General features: G+C 37.1%; 1 protein-coding gene across 1 annotated transcript in view; it reads left to right on the top strand.

Moving 5' to 3' along the window:
• The first annotated feature begins 13,779 nt into the window (after nucleotides 1-13,779).
• LOC107478236 (uncharacterized) overlaps nucleotides 13,780-14,113 on the top strand; it is a 3,263-nt gene continuing 2,929 nt past the window's right edge. Inside the window, exon 1 of the mRNA XM_016098372.3 lies at nucleotides 13,780-13,896. The gene's annotated coding sequence lies outside the window, so the exon portion shown is untranslated. The remainder of the gene's footprint in view (nucleotides 13,897-14,113) is intronic.

A 14,113-nucleotide genomic window follows, 5' to 3' on the forward strand; every position in this document is an offset into this window, starting at 1 on the left:
GTTTGTCACTTAAGCAAACCCAATAAAATTAACCGAAGTATTAAACCTCGGGTCGTCACTCAAGGAATTGCAGGGAAGTATTTATTATTGGTTATGATAAAGTATATTTTTGGGTTTTTGAAATAAGAAACAAGAAAGTAAAATGGCAAGAAAATAAATTAATAATTAAATAAGCTCTTAACCAGGATTGAGAATTAGAAATCATGTCCTCGTTATCGTCATCAATTGTGATGGTAATTGTATTTCGCTTTCACTTAGTTAACCTCTACAATGAAGGTAAGTCAAGTGAGCAAAATCAACTTAGCTTCACAAGTCCTAGTCAAAGACTAGATTTAGTAAAGCCTAAGCCAATCAGCTATTTTCAATTATCCTTCAACAAGAGATTTTCATAACTTTATTGCCTCAACTAATCAATTCAAGTCAAGAATATAAAAAGCTAATTTAAAATCCAACCAAACATTTTATCAAACACTTGGAAGGTATAAAATAAAAACATAGAGAAGTAATGAGGAACATTAAATTTAAACAACCAATTGCAAACATCAATAACACAAATTAAAGAAAGCAACAATAACCATAGAAAACATAAATTGCATCAAGATAGAAATTGAATCTAACATCAAGAAATCATAAACTAAATTGGCAACAAAAAGTAATCAACAAGGAAAATAAATAAACTAGAATGCTAGAACAAATAAAAGTAGAAGATAAACTAAATTAAAATAAGATAGAATTCAGAATTTAAGAAGAACTAAAGCTAAAAACCCTAAAACCTAGAGAGAGGAGAGAGCCTCACTCTCTAGAAAACTACATCTAAAACCTAAAGTGTATGAATGAAAGTGTGAATCATTGATTGATTTCCCCCACTCTGCAACCTCTAAATTGGATTTTCAGGCCTAAAAATGGGTTAAAAGTAGCCCAGAAATCGCTCCCAGCGTTTTCTGCAATTGCAGCCCGTGACGCTTTATCACGCGTATGCGTCGATTGCACAAAATCCTGGTCACGCGTACGCGTCACTTTGTCTGCTGCACTGGTCACGCGTACGCGTCGCTGCCAGCTTCTCAAAACTCCAGTTTCTTGTGTTCTTTCCACTTTTGTATGTTTCTTTTTCATCCTCTAAGCCATTATTGCCCTATAAACCTTGAAACCACTCAGCAAACATATCACAGCATCGAATGGTAATAAGAGAGAATTAAAATTAGCAAAATTAAGGTCAAAGAAGTATGTTTTCAATCATAGTACAAAATTAGGAAGAAAAATGTAAAACATGCGAATTATATGCATAAATGTGAGAATAAGGAATAAAATTCACTAAATTAAGCACAAGATAAACCCTAAAAATGGGGTTTATCAATCTCCACACACTTAAACATTAGCATGTCCTCATGTTAAGCTCAAGAGAACTAGAAGAGTAAAGGCAAAATGGTAGAACTTATGCAATGCAACCTATCTAAATGCAAGCTACCTACATGCATCATGCTATTCTAATTACTATCTATCTATATATTTATAAGCATATATGTGGTCAAAGTGAGTCAAATTTCCAAGAAATCATATATGCACAATCAAGGGCTAAATCAATCATATCAAAGCACATTCACAATTGAGTTGAGTTAATCAAAAGAATTCACAAACTTGCAAGATAAGCAATGATAAAATATGGACATATGGAAATGAGCAATTGAACATTCACTGGATGTGTTTATGCACTCTAAGCACTCAAGTGTTTTGGGGTTAAACCACTCAAATCTTCTCTAATCATGCCTTCAAAAACTTTGTTCTTCATCTAGCCAATCAACAATTATCAAGTGTACAAATGCAAATATCATGAGGGCTTTTTAGGGTTGTAATGGGGTTAAGGTAAGGGTGAGGATGTATATATGGCCAAGTGAGCTATCATATGAGTCTTTGACTAACCTAAGTTCTCACCTAACACATGCACACACTCTATACAATTCTAAAATCAAGTCTAGCCACCCAAAATCTCACTTTTGCATATTTTTACATACTCATGTATCAATTCTAATTCCTTCACATATGCATTGATTTTCTTATTGAACTTAACAATTTCTCTTTTCCTCTTTTTCTTTTATTTTTTTATATATGAAAGCATAATACATCATTGCATATGGTTTCTATAATTTCACATGAGTATACACCGATATTCTCAATATTTGTCAATAAAATAAGACACATTCTCATCAACCAAAGTTCTCACATTTCTCCACACTTAATTGACACACACTTACTATCTTAAGCTAATCAAAGATTTAAATGGAACAGTTAATTATTTTTCCGCTTAAAGCTAGTGATGTGATAATATAAATAACGAAAAGGGGGTTAAAAAGGCTCAATGTGGCAAACAAAGGTAAATGAATTGCAGGGCTATTTGGGATAAGTGAGCTATAATCAAATAATGGCCTCAATCACCTAATTACATTAAAATACACTAAATAATAGACATATATAATGGAACAAACAACAGATTGCAATCATAGAGAAAAAAACACACAAGAATAAAAATCATGGTTAAATAATGTAACCATGCAATTAAGCTAAAAAACTCACGGGTTGTGTGTTTTTAGCTCAAAAATCATATTCCAAACTATATATATATATATATATATATATCATGCAAGTTTTAAAAAGTTTTAACTCAAATAAATGTGAATCTTAATTTCCCTTTCTAAGAAAGATGAATTTCTTGAAAATTTCAACAAATTGACCAACATTTATTATTATTATATATATACTAAATGAAATGTTGTGATTATGAAAAGTCAAAAGTTTTTAGTTCACTCTCTATTTTCAATCAAACCACATTCTCATATGCTAAAGGGTAAACTAAGCTCAATAATCCACATTTTTCCAAATCACAACTAATATACTAAAAGTGCAATTCAAGCTAAATATCTGAGATATATACAAGCCAAAGTGCAAAATGCAACAAAGTAAAAATAAACAAAAGTACAATAAAATAAAAATGTGCAAGTATTAAAAATAAAACAAAATAAAGCAAAATAAAACAAAAGTCTGAAATGGTTCACCAAAATATAGTCCACCGAAGATGATGACCTCCCCACACTTAAAATCATAACATCGTCCTCGATGCTCTCAGTCAAGCTGGGTGAGAAGGATCGTCACTCACTGGTCCACGGTCAGCTGCAGGTGTCTGTGACTCTGTCAGATGCTCAGGCTGAGTCTCCTCATGTTGTGCCTCCTGCTGGTCCTTCTGCTATGCCTCCTCCTGCTGGTCCTCCTCCTCAGAGTGCTCGGGGGTGTGTCAGGCTCAGAGGGGATGTCAGTACGCCCAGTAGTCATAATCAGCTTCAGATGGGCATAGCGTCGCTTGTTGCGACGCTCCGACTGCTCATAGCATCGCTGATTGCGGCGCTCCATCTGATCAATGCGCTCGAAAAGGCGCTGCACAAGGTGGTAAACTGGCTGAGAGGTGGATGATGGTGGTGCTGAAGTAGGTGGTGCTGTAGGTGCTGCTGAGGATGTGGCTGCCTCAGTAGGAGCAGTAGTAGGTGGTCTGTGGCCTAGAGGGCCAAACCGCTTATCGTGCGGAATAACCTTCTTGCAGTCGACAATCGATGGTCTCTCATCCTCTGGCTCCCAAGGCACCTCAGCTCAACGAGCTATCTGATTGATCAAATAAGAAATTGCCAATGTGCCCCTGACATGAACTCTAGACATATACTTCCTAATGAGTCGTGCGAGGTATAGGTCTCGTCCGTCCATGACACACCAAATAAGAAGGATCATAGCCGCTAGCACTTCCGACTCGTGAGTACTAGGCATCACATAATTGCTCAGTATCTATTGCCACAGCCTAGCCTCATCATTGAGATAATCAACCTTGATACCCCGTGGAGTTTCCTTCGACTTTTCCATAGCCCACGGAACATCAGGATCAATGGCTATAGTATGCCGGACAGCATCCCAATCAAAACTCATAAATCTAATAGACTCATCGGCCTTCTTAAAACCATCGGTATCATCTGTTTTAGGCCGAAAGTGGAGAATATCCTGTATCGCCTCCTCTATGACTAAGATCTGCTTTCCCCTACGCTGCACTGCATCAAGGGTCGTCCTATAATAGTTAGAATAGAACTCACGGACCCATGATGCGTTTACCTCTGCCAGATCCCTATCTAGAAATACCAACCTCTCTGTTCAATTTGATGTTCAGTATACTTTCTCAAATCGGTTGGTATTCTGAGCTTCCTTTCCAAGTAGAGGTTCTATTTTTCCACAAACACCGGAAACTTGAGTTGACAGAAAAGGTTGGCAAATTTGACTGAGTCGTTAGCAGGCACAAGTTGATCAACCTTTTCTTGATCAGAGAAATTCTTTTCACACCAAAATTCATCCAAGAGAACAACGGATGACTGTCCTCTCTTCCTTTTACTGGACCTGGCCTTAGCCTTGCCTTTCCCTTTCCTATCAGACATCCTGAAAAACAGAATTTTCAGGGTACAAATTATCAAATCAAAGCAGAGAAACAGAAAGGCAAACAATATGTAAGTAAAACACGCAGAAGATAGGCAACAAAGGAGTTAAAGCTAAAACATGAAGTGAGCCAAAAAGAGATAAATCCTTGGAATGAAAGAAAGGTAGGATTCAAAGAAAATCAATCAGAAATCACAAACCAAGAATCCATACAATGAAATTCAGAATGCTTGTTTGCTAAGAAACAACAAGTATCATGCCTTGAAAGAAACTAAAAGAGTTAGTTTGAAAAGGGAAAAACTAAAAAGAAAAGTTAGGAAGGCAATTAAGTTAAAAGTTACAAAAGTGGATTAAAATTAGTGGCATGATAATGTAGTTCCTAACCAAAAGAAATTCGAAAAGTATAAGAACAAGCAATCTCACATCCATGCATACAATGCAAGTTATTGATGATGAAACATGTACCGTAAGAAGCACAAAAAAATTGAAATCATCAACAATGCATTTTACTTAGAAAGGGAACCAAAAGGAATGGAAATGCTAACCCATCACCCCATGAATTGGCTTTGGTTTAAACCAAATAAATCACAATTCAAAAGTACTAAAGTCAATTCATAAGTGGAAGTTAAGAATAAAACTGTTTTCCGAAAAGAGTTTGGGCAGCATTCCGGCAGTAAATTGAGCGTTCCTGGATTTAAACACCAGCAAACAACAACCCATATGAATTCCAAAACGAATCAGACAAAACCAGCAACTATAATTTTATATGAGCTAATGTGCATATTCAAACAGAGCAGCCAAATTCAATCCATCAAACCAAGTTTCATATGAATATATCAACAACTAAACACCCATAAATCACATGTGCATTCATATGAACTAAACAAATAAGCCATCATGTAGCAGCAAGGATAAGTCAATTTTAGAAAATGATCGAAATCCTCCTCACTGCACAAGCAATATTCTGAACTTATCCGTATATCATAAGAAGGAATAAAATTCAGATCATACTCATTCAAAACAGTAGCTATAATTAGCTAAGAAGGAATTCAGCATCAACAACAATTACAGAGCAGCAATGACAACTTAGCAATAGCAAACAGTAGTGGAATAATCAAAGTGTATCATCAGAATTAAAGAGCATCAAACAGCGTCAAACTCATATGAGTTGATATTATTAAGCAAAATAGCATCAAACAGCAGTAGCAACCAAAATTGGCAACAGCAACAACATGTAAGGGATTACAGAATATCAACATCATCATCACTCAATACATCAAATGAACATCAGCCATTTCAGACAGCATCAATAACAAAATCAGACCTAAATCCACTACAAAATCAATTAACTACCTAACCACATATAATCTACTAACATGCACTTCTAACTAAATTAACTAAGGTAAAATTAAGCAATTCTAATGATACTCTTAGAACAGAATAAAAGCAGAACGCAGAAAGGAGAAACGGGGGAAACCTGGAAGGGTTTTAGAAGCAGAAATGGAAACTATAAGGGAGGGAAGAGCAGCGCCGACCCAGAGACGGCGGCTACTGATGGAGGTGATGACGGCGGAACGGAGGCGCTAAACTCAGGAAGCAGAGCCGTAGAGGAAAGGCGGCTCAGGAGCAATGCTTGAAGAACCAGGCGAGGTGGTTGAAGAGGATAGGAAAGGAAGACTAGGGGTGAGGAGCGGTGGAGATCGCCGGCGGCAATGGGGAGTCGCGGCAGTGCTTGATGGAGGCGGAGAGAAGGGACTGTGATGGTTACGGAGGTGGGAGAGAAGGAAGAGAAGAAAAGAAGAAGAGGGAAGACAAAGTGGTGGCTGGCGCGGTTCGGGGTTGTCGGCGATGATGGGTGGCAGTGGTTGAAGGTTCAATGGCGGAGTTCAGGAGAAAGGGGGTTCTGTGAGTTTGAAGAGGAGGAGAAGAGATGTTGGAGGGAAGAAGAGAAAGGGTACGGGAACGGGTTAGGGTTCTCGCGGGAGGGGTTAATGGATTCAAATCCATTAAAGTGACGCGTATGCGTGCTTCACGCCAAGTGTCGGGCGAAATTGTGCGCGGCGCTATTTTTGCGCAACTTTCTATAACTTTGCATTGGGGTGGCATTTTAGTCCGACGCGTACAGCGATGTTCGGGGATGCGCACGCGTGGTTTGCGTTGTGCGTTTAGCACACTACCAGCACAGTTTTAGCCTAATTCTCCGTAACTTTTTACTAGAGAGCGAAATTTGTATCGATGCGTACGTATGGGTCACGCGTACGCGTCACACCTTTTTTTTTTACATACCAGCTATCAAATTAATGCCAAACAAGATCAAACAAGTGAAACCACAATTTAACTAAATAAACATAACTAAAAATAAAAATTAACTTATTACCAATCTAGACAAAAGGAAAATTAGAAAGAAGTTACTATGGTGGGTGTCTCCCACATATCACTTTTAGTTAAAGTCCTTAAGTTGGATATTTGGTGAGCTCCTTGTCATGGTGGCTTGTGCTTGAACTCATCTTGAAACTTCCACCAACACTTGGACTTCCAATAAGTTCCAACATTTCCAAGTGAATTCACCAAGCCTTGATGGAGTTCTTTACAAATTTTGAGCTCCCAAAGTTGATCCTCTTGTATACCCGGATCCCAAATCTTGTTTCTACACCCGTCTTTAAGTGGGTCATCATTGTTCTAACCGGGTGGCAAGCAATATGAATTATCAATAAAGTACCAAACTCTTCTCTTAGATCCAACCATGTGATCACCGGTCCAACCCTTGCATCTAGCTCTTGAAATCTCAACCTTGATGAGTCTTGATTTGCAACTCCAACTACTAAACATCCTTCTCTTACGCTTCATTCCACAAAGCCTTCTAAGTTGGCCATCTGTTTCAAGAATACTATACTCAAGTTGGATAGTAAAGCTAATAAAGATAAGTTTTACCCACTCAACTGAAGGAGCAGATGGCAACCAAGGTAGAGAAGTCTCCAACGTTCTTGACAAAGCATATTCAACTCCCGTCCAACCTTGCCGAAGGACTTCCACCCTTTGAGAAGATTATTCACCTTCAAGCTCTTCCTCACCGAATTCGTCCAACTCTTCTCCATCACTCAAATTATAAATATGAGGTGGAGAGAAGTCTACCTCAATGTTTCTTTCAATTTCATCGGGAGAAGGTTGGATTGATTCGTGATCATCATCACCAAGAGAACTTGCCTCTTGATCTATTCGATCCAATTCTTCATAGGGAACATGTTTTGGAGGTTGTGCACTAGCCTCCTCGACATCAAATTCAATCTTCTTGGAGGAATACTCTGTAAGTCTAGATTTTCATGGAGGTTCAGCATCTCCTAAGTCTTCGACCACTTCTTCCTCTTCAACATGTACGGCTTCTTCTAATTGTTCTAACACAAAGCAACATCCCTCATTTTCCACCGCAGTTTTCAATTTCTCCTTCATACTATGCTCTTCAATTGATTCTCCACATGTAGCCATGGGAGTTTCTTGAGTGTCCAAATATTGGGAGGCTAATTGATTTATTACCTCGTCTAAGGTGGCCGTGAATTCTAGTACCTCGCTTTTCATCCCTTCTTGCCCTTGAAGAAAAACACCAAGGATGTCATCCATTGGAGATTGGGGTGGATAGAAGGGTTTATCAGATAGAAAGAATAGTTCATGATAAGAGGGTGGTTCATCTTGATAAGGGCATGGAGATAGTTCATCTTGATAGGGATATGGGGGTGGTGTATATTGAGGTGGTGGTTCTTGGGAGTAATTGTGTTGGAATGGGGGTGGTTCTAAGTATGGCTCGTAAGGCTCATAAGGCTCTTGGTATGGTGGGTATGGATTGGGGTCATACGAAGGTGTTTGGTAAAATAGGGCTTGTGAGTATGGTGGTTCAAAATTATGTTGAGGAGGGGGTCATAGGCGTATGGTGGGGGGTTGTTGATTGTCACGAAGAGGTCCACCATAACCATTGGATTGATAGGCATCTTGGAATGGCTCTTGCTCATAGTACGTTGGTGAAGGTTGTTGCCAAGAGGGTTGATCAAATCCTTGAGGCTCCTCCCACCTTTGATTATCCCATCCTTGATACAAGCCTTCATTGTAATCTCCACTTCCTATAACATAATCATAACCACACTCGTAGCCAAAGGGGTGAGAATTCATAATAGCAAATAAAAACAAAAACTAACAAACAAGCAAAAAACAAATATATATAATAACCAATAATAAGGCATACGCTTGCAATTCCCCGGCAACGGCGCCAAAAATTGATGTGGGAAAAATGTCGGTAAAGAACTCACAAAAATATTCACGTTGCAAGTATAGATCTAAACCAACAAATTATCCTTAATCAAATTTAATATGTTTGTCACTTAAGCAAACCCAATAAAATTAACCGAAGTATTAAACCTTGGGTCGTTTCTCAAGGAATTGCAGGGAAGTATTTATTATTGGTTATGATAAAGTATATTTTTGGATTTTTGAAATAAGAAACAAGAAAGTAAAATGGCAAGAAGATAAATTAATAATTAAATAAGCTCTTAACCAGGATTGAGAATTAGAAGTCATGTCCTCGTTATCGTCATCAATTGTGATGGTAATTGTATTTCGCTTTCACTTAGTTAACCTCTACAATGAAGATAAGTCAAGTGCGCAAAATCAACTTAGCTTCACAAGTCCTAGTCAAAGACTAGATTTAATGAAGTCTAAGCCAATCAGCTATTTTTAATTATCCTTCAACAAGAGAATTTCATAACTCTATAGTCTCAACTAATCAATCCAAGTCAAGAATATAAAAAGCTAATTTAAAATCCAACCAAACTTTTTATTAAACAATTGGAAGGCGCAAAATAAAAACATAGAGAAGTAACGAGGAACATTAAATTTAAACAACCAATTGCAAGCATCAGTAACACAAATTAAAGAAAGCAACAATTACCATAGAAAACATAAATTGCATTAATATAGAAATTGAATCTAACATCGAGAATTCATAAACTAAATTGGCAACATAAAGTAATCAACAAGGGAAATAAATAAACTAGAATGCTAGAACAAATAAAAGTAGAAGAGAAATTAAATTGAAATAAGATAGAATTCAGAATTTGAGAAGAACTAAAGCTAAAAACCCTAAAACCTAGAGAGAGGAGAGAGCCTCTTTCTCTAGAAAACTACATCTAAAACCTAAAGTGTATGAATGAAAGTGTAAATCATTGATTGATTTCCGCCACTCTGCAGCCTCTAAATTGGATTTTCGGGCCTAAAACTGGGTCAAAAGAAGTCTAGAAATCACCCCCAGCATTTTTTGCAATTGCAGCATGTGACGCTCTGTCACGCGTACGCGTCGCACACACGTACGCGTCGATTGCACAAAATCCTGGTCACGCGTACGCGTCGCTTTGTCTGCTACACTGGTCACGCATACGCGTCGCCCACGCGTACACGTCGCTGCCAACTTCTCAAAACTCCATTTTCTTGTGTTCCTTCCACTTTTACATGCTTCTTTTCCATCCTCTAAGCCATTCTTGCCCTATAAACCCTGAAAATACTCAGCAAACATATCACGGCATCGAATGGTAATAAGAGAGGATTAAAATTAGCAAAATTAAGGCAAAAAAAGTATGTTTTCAATCATAGTACAAAATTAGGAAGAAAAATGTAAAACATTGGAATTATATGCATAAGTGTGAGAATAATGAATAAAATCCACTAAATTAAGCACAAGATAAACCCTGAAAATGGGGTTTATCAGTGGATATGGGGTTTGAAGGAAAAAAATTTACTTGAAATAATAGACAGTTTGGAGGTAATTTTATACGAAAAAGGCTAGACAGAGCTCTTGTTTCAATGGCATGTAGGTCTGAATTTTCTGATACCTTTGTCAAACACCTAGATGACTTAGGCTCGGACCATAAGACATTGCTATTATGCTCACACAAGGGAGAAAGGAGATATAAAAGAAGATTTCGATTTCAAGAGCGACGGTGTGAGAATGAAGAGGTTGTCAATTTAATCAAGCAAGCTTGGAGGGACGAGGTAGTGAGGTCAGTAATGTTTAAATTGGCTGGGAAGTTGAAATTTTGCAGGCACAAGCTAGTGGATTGGCAAAGAACCTCTAACTCTAATTCAAACTTAAAAATCATAAGCCTTAAGGAGAAGATATCAGATGAAACAAACAAGGGGCAGCTTGCAAATGGAGCAACAATTTGTATTTTGAAAGCTGAACTTGAGGAAGCTTTTGAGCAAGAAAAAAGATATTGGAGAAAAAATTTTCGAGTACAATGGTTGAGATGGGGGGCATAAAAATACGGAGTTCTTCCACTCCAAGTTTGAAGCTAGGAATAGAAGGAACAAAATTAAAGAGCTTAGAGATGAGGATAGGAAGGCGGCATCAGATGCGATGGGCATTGCTGAAATCGCTCAAAGGTATTTTGAAAAACTTTTCTCAACCAGCTTTCCTAAAAATCCTACTGAAGAGTTACAAGGAATGCCTAGGAAAATAATAGCAGCAATAAACTAAACTCTGGTGAGGCCTATTTCAGAAAAAGAAGTCAAATCAGCTGTGTTTTCAATTAACCCTTTTTCAGCCCCGGGTGAAGATGGTTCCACTACTAAATTCTTTCAATACTTTTGGGAGACTATCAAAGGAGATATAGTCTGTGCAGTTAAGAGTTTTTTTGGTGGAGATAAAGTACTAAAAGCTTTCAATCATACCAATATATGCCTAATTCTTAAAGTGCATGATACTAATTTTTTGTAACAGATTAGACCTATAAGCCTTAGTACTATAGCTTATTAGTGACAATGTTTTGATAGCCCGTGAATTTATGCACTCTCTGAAGAACAAAAAATATGGAGATTATGAATTTGCTTTGAAACTTGATATGAGCAAAGCGTATGACTGGGTTGAATGAATTTTTGTCTGGCCATGATGGAGAAAATGGAATTTTGTAAAAAGTGGGTGGATTGGATTAAAGAACTGGTGACTATGGTTTCTTACTTTGTTACTGTGGACGGTGCACCTCATGGTTATTTTAGACCATGTAGAGGATTGCGACAAGGCGATCCTCTTTCCCCTATCTCTTTTTATTCTGTGCAGAGGGTCTATCCCATCTGCTCCACAGAGAAGAACAGAGCCTAGAGTTTTCTGGGTTGAGACTTAATTGCAGATGTCCTAAAGTCAGCTACTTATTTTTTGCAGATGATTCAATTTTGTTTAGTAAGGCTACAGTTCAAGACTGCCAGAGTTTACTCCGGGTCTTACATAACTATGAAGAGATTAGTGGACAAACAGTTAACTTGGACAAGTCTTCATTCTTTTTTTGCAGGAACACATCCACCCAAACCTGAGATATGTTATTTGAATTACTACATGTTCCACACGTGAGTAACCAGAGTAGATACTTGGGCTTACCGACTATAGTGCAGAGGTAAAAAAAATCCACCTTTAGTTACATCAAAGATAAAGTGCTACATAAACTGCAACATTGGAAACGGACTCTACTATCATCGAGTGGAAGGGAGGTTCTTATTAAGGCAATGGCCATAGCAGTGCCTATTTACACTCTCAGTTGCTTTAAACTTCCAAAATCACTAATAGAAGATATTCAAAGAGCCATCTTGCAGTTTTGGTGGGGCCAAAAAGGATCGAAAAGGAGAATACAAAGGATTGGGTGGCGGATTACTTGTAGGCCCAAGAGTCAAGGGGGTCTCAATTTCAAAGATCTTAAAGCTTTCAACCTTGTAATGCTAGCCAAGCAAGGCTGTAGACTGCTTACGAGAACAAACTCTCTAATCTTTAGGGTGTACCGAAGTAAATATTTCAAAGACTCTAATTTTCTCAGCACAGAAGTTGAAAACAACCCATCTTGGAGATGGAGAAGTGTAGTAGAGGGCAGAAAAGTTCTGAAAAAAGGTATCCTATGGAGGGTAAGCAACGGTTCAGATATCATAATAAGAAAAAATTCATGGATTCGTGATTCTCTGTCTATTACTCCTAATACAGAGACTAATTCAAAGCACAATCCTACATGGGTTTCAGACCTAATTTTACCAAACAAAACATGGAACCAGATACTAATACAAGAACTATTCATATTAGAAATTACAGAAGCTGTCATAAACACTGAAATCCAACAAGGTGATGATGACGTTACCTGGCTGAAGGAGAAAAATGGATGCTTTTCAGTAGCGTCTAGGTACCAGCTAGCGTTTCAATTCTTCCACCCCCAGTAGAGTTTCTGTCAGAACAGTGTCGAAATAAGTAACTATGGTCTGATATCTGGAGCATCAAATGCCAACCCAAGATTAAAAATTTTCTCTGAAAAATTATGCACAAAGGCCTACCTGTCCAACAACGGCTAAGTGAAAGACTTCTATCTGTGAGTCCATTATGTCAGCGATGCAACTAGTCCCCTAAAACTGATGCTCATTGCCTCTGATTATGCACAGACGCTACTGAGACTTGGCAAATCACTAATCTACATGTTCCAGCTTTAATTGAAGAACCATGGATTTGGTGGAGTGAGCTTGACAAAAATCTGAAGTTTGGAAGCAATTCGCTGAAGAAGAAGGAGCTTGCAGCAAATGTACTATGGCAGATTTGGAAGGGTGGAAATGAGACTCTATTCAAAAAACAGAGATGCCATCCTCTTCAAATTGTTGATGCGGCTCGCCACGCCATGGAAGAAGACTGACACCTTCCTTGACTACCCTTTTCTGAAGATCCTCTTCACCTTCTAGTTACTTTACCTTTTGGTTTCCTTTTTTTTCTATTGAATTAGGCTATTATGACTTAAGTTGGACCATTCTACCTTTATTTTTGTTGTGCTGTCCGTTTTTGGACCACCCATTTCATTCAATGAAATCAATTTTATTTTGGAAAAAAAATTGTCTTTATATAAAGTTGATAATTAAGAATTATTCAATGACAATTTAGTCAAGTATGTAAGCATATCAAATCATTTAACGATATTTAACTATTAACTTCACATGAAGATAATTGCACGTGAGTTTTACCTTATAATATATATAAAAACTTTTCAAATAATTTATATTTATGTAATTTATTTTAGTTTTAATTTTATACTCCCTCATTGTTAAATTAACTATATTTTTTTTTTATTTAGCTATAAGTTTTATTAAATAATTATGAAATGAAAAATTTATTAATCACAACTTAGTTTTATAATTATATAATATCTATTAATATTTTTTAATAAATATTTTAATATATAATAATATAATAGATATAAACTAACTAAATTATTAAAATTTGAAAAAAATAATTATTTTATTATAAAAAATAATATTAAAAAAATAATTATAGTCAGCGCGCACACCCAGAAGACGACGTAACTGCACAGAGAGAGAAGACAAGACACTTTCTCGCCCAATTGGGCCCCGGCATTTCGGCAATTCAGGCACTCTTTCGACGCACATTTTCTTGTACGTAAACAAATCAATCACCCACTCACTCTTGCGCTATTATTTGATTCATGATTTCTTCTTTTATTTATTCTCTTTTGGATATTCATCTTTTGTGATTATTCTTATATTCTGCTTGTGCATATATTGGAATCTTCCTTTAGAGTAAAGAATGGTTGTTAAACTTGCACTCTTATGATTGCGGTTCTGCTTATTTTTTTATCGTGTGACGAATCAA

Source organism: Arachis duranensis, chromosome 3 (genome assembly GCF_000817695.3).
Source record: "Arachis duranensis cultivar V14167 chromosome 3, aradu.V14167.gnm2.J7QH, whole genome shotgun sequence".
NCBI lineage: Eukaryota > Viridiplantae > Streptophyta > Magnoliopsida > Fabales > Fabaceae > Arachis > Arachis duranensis.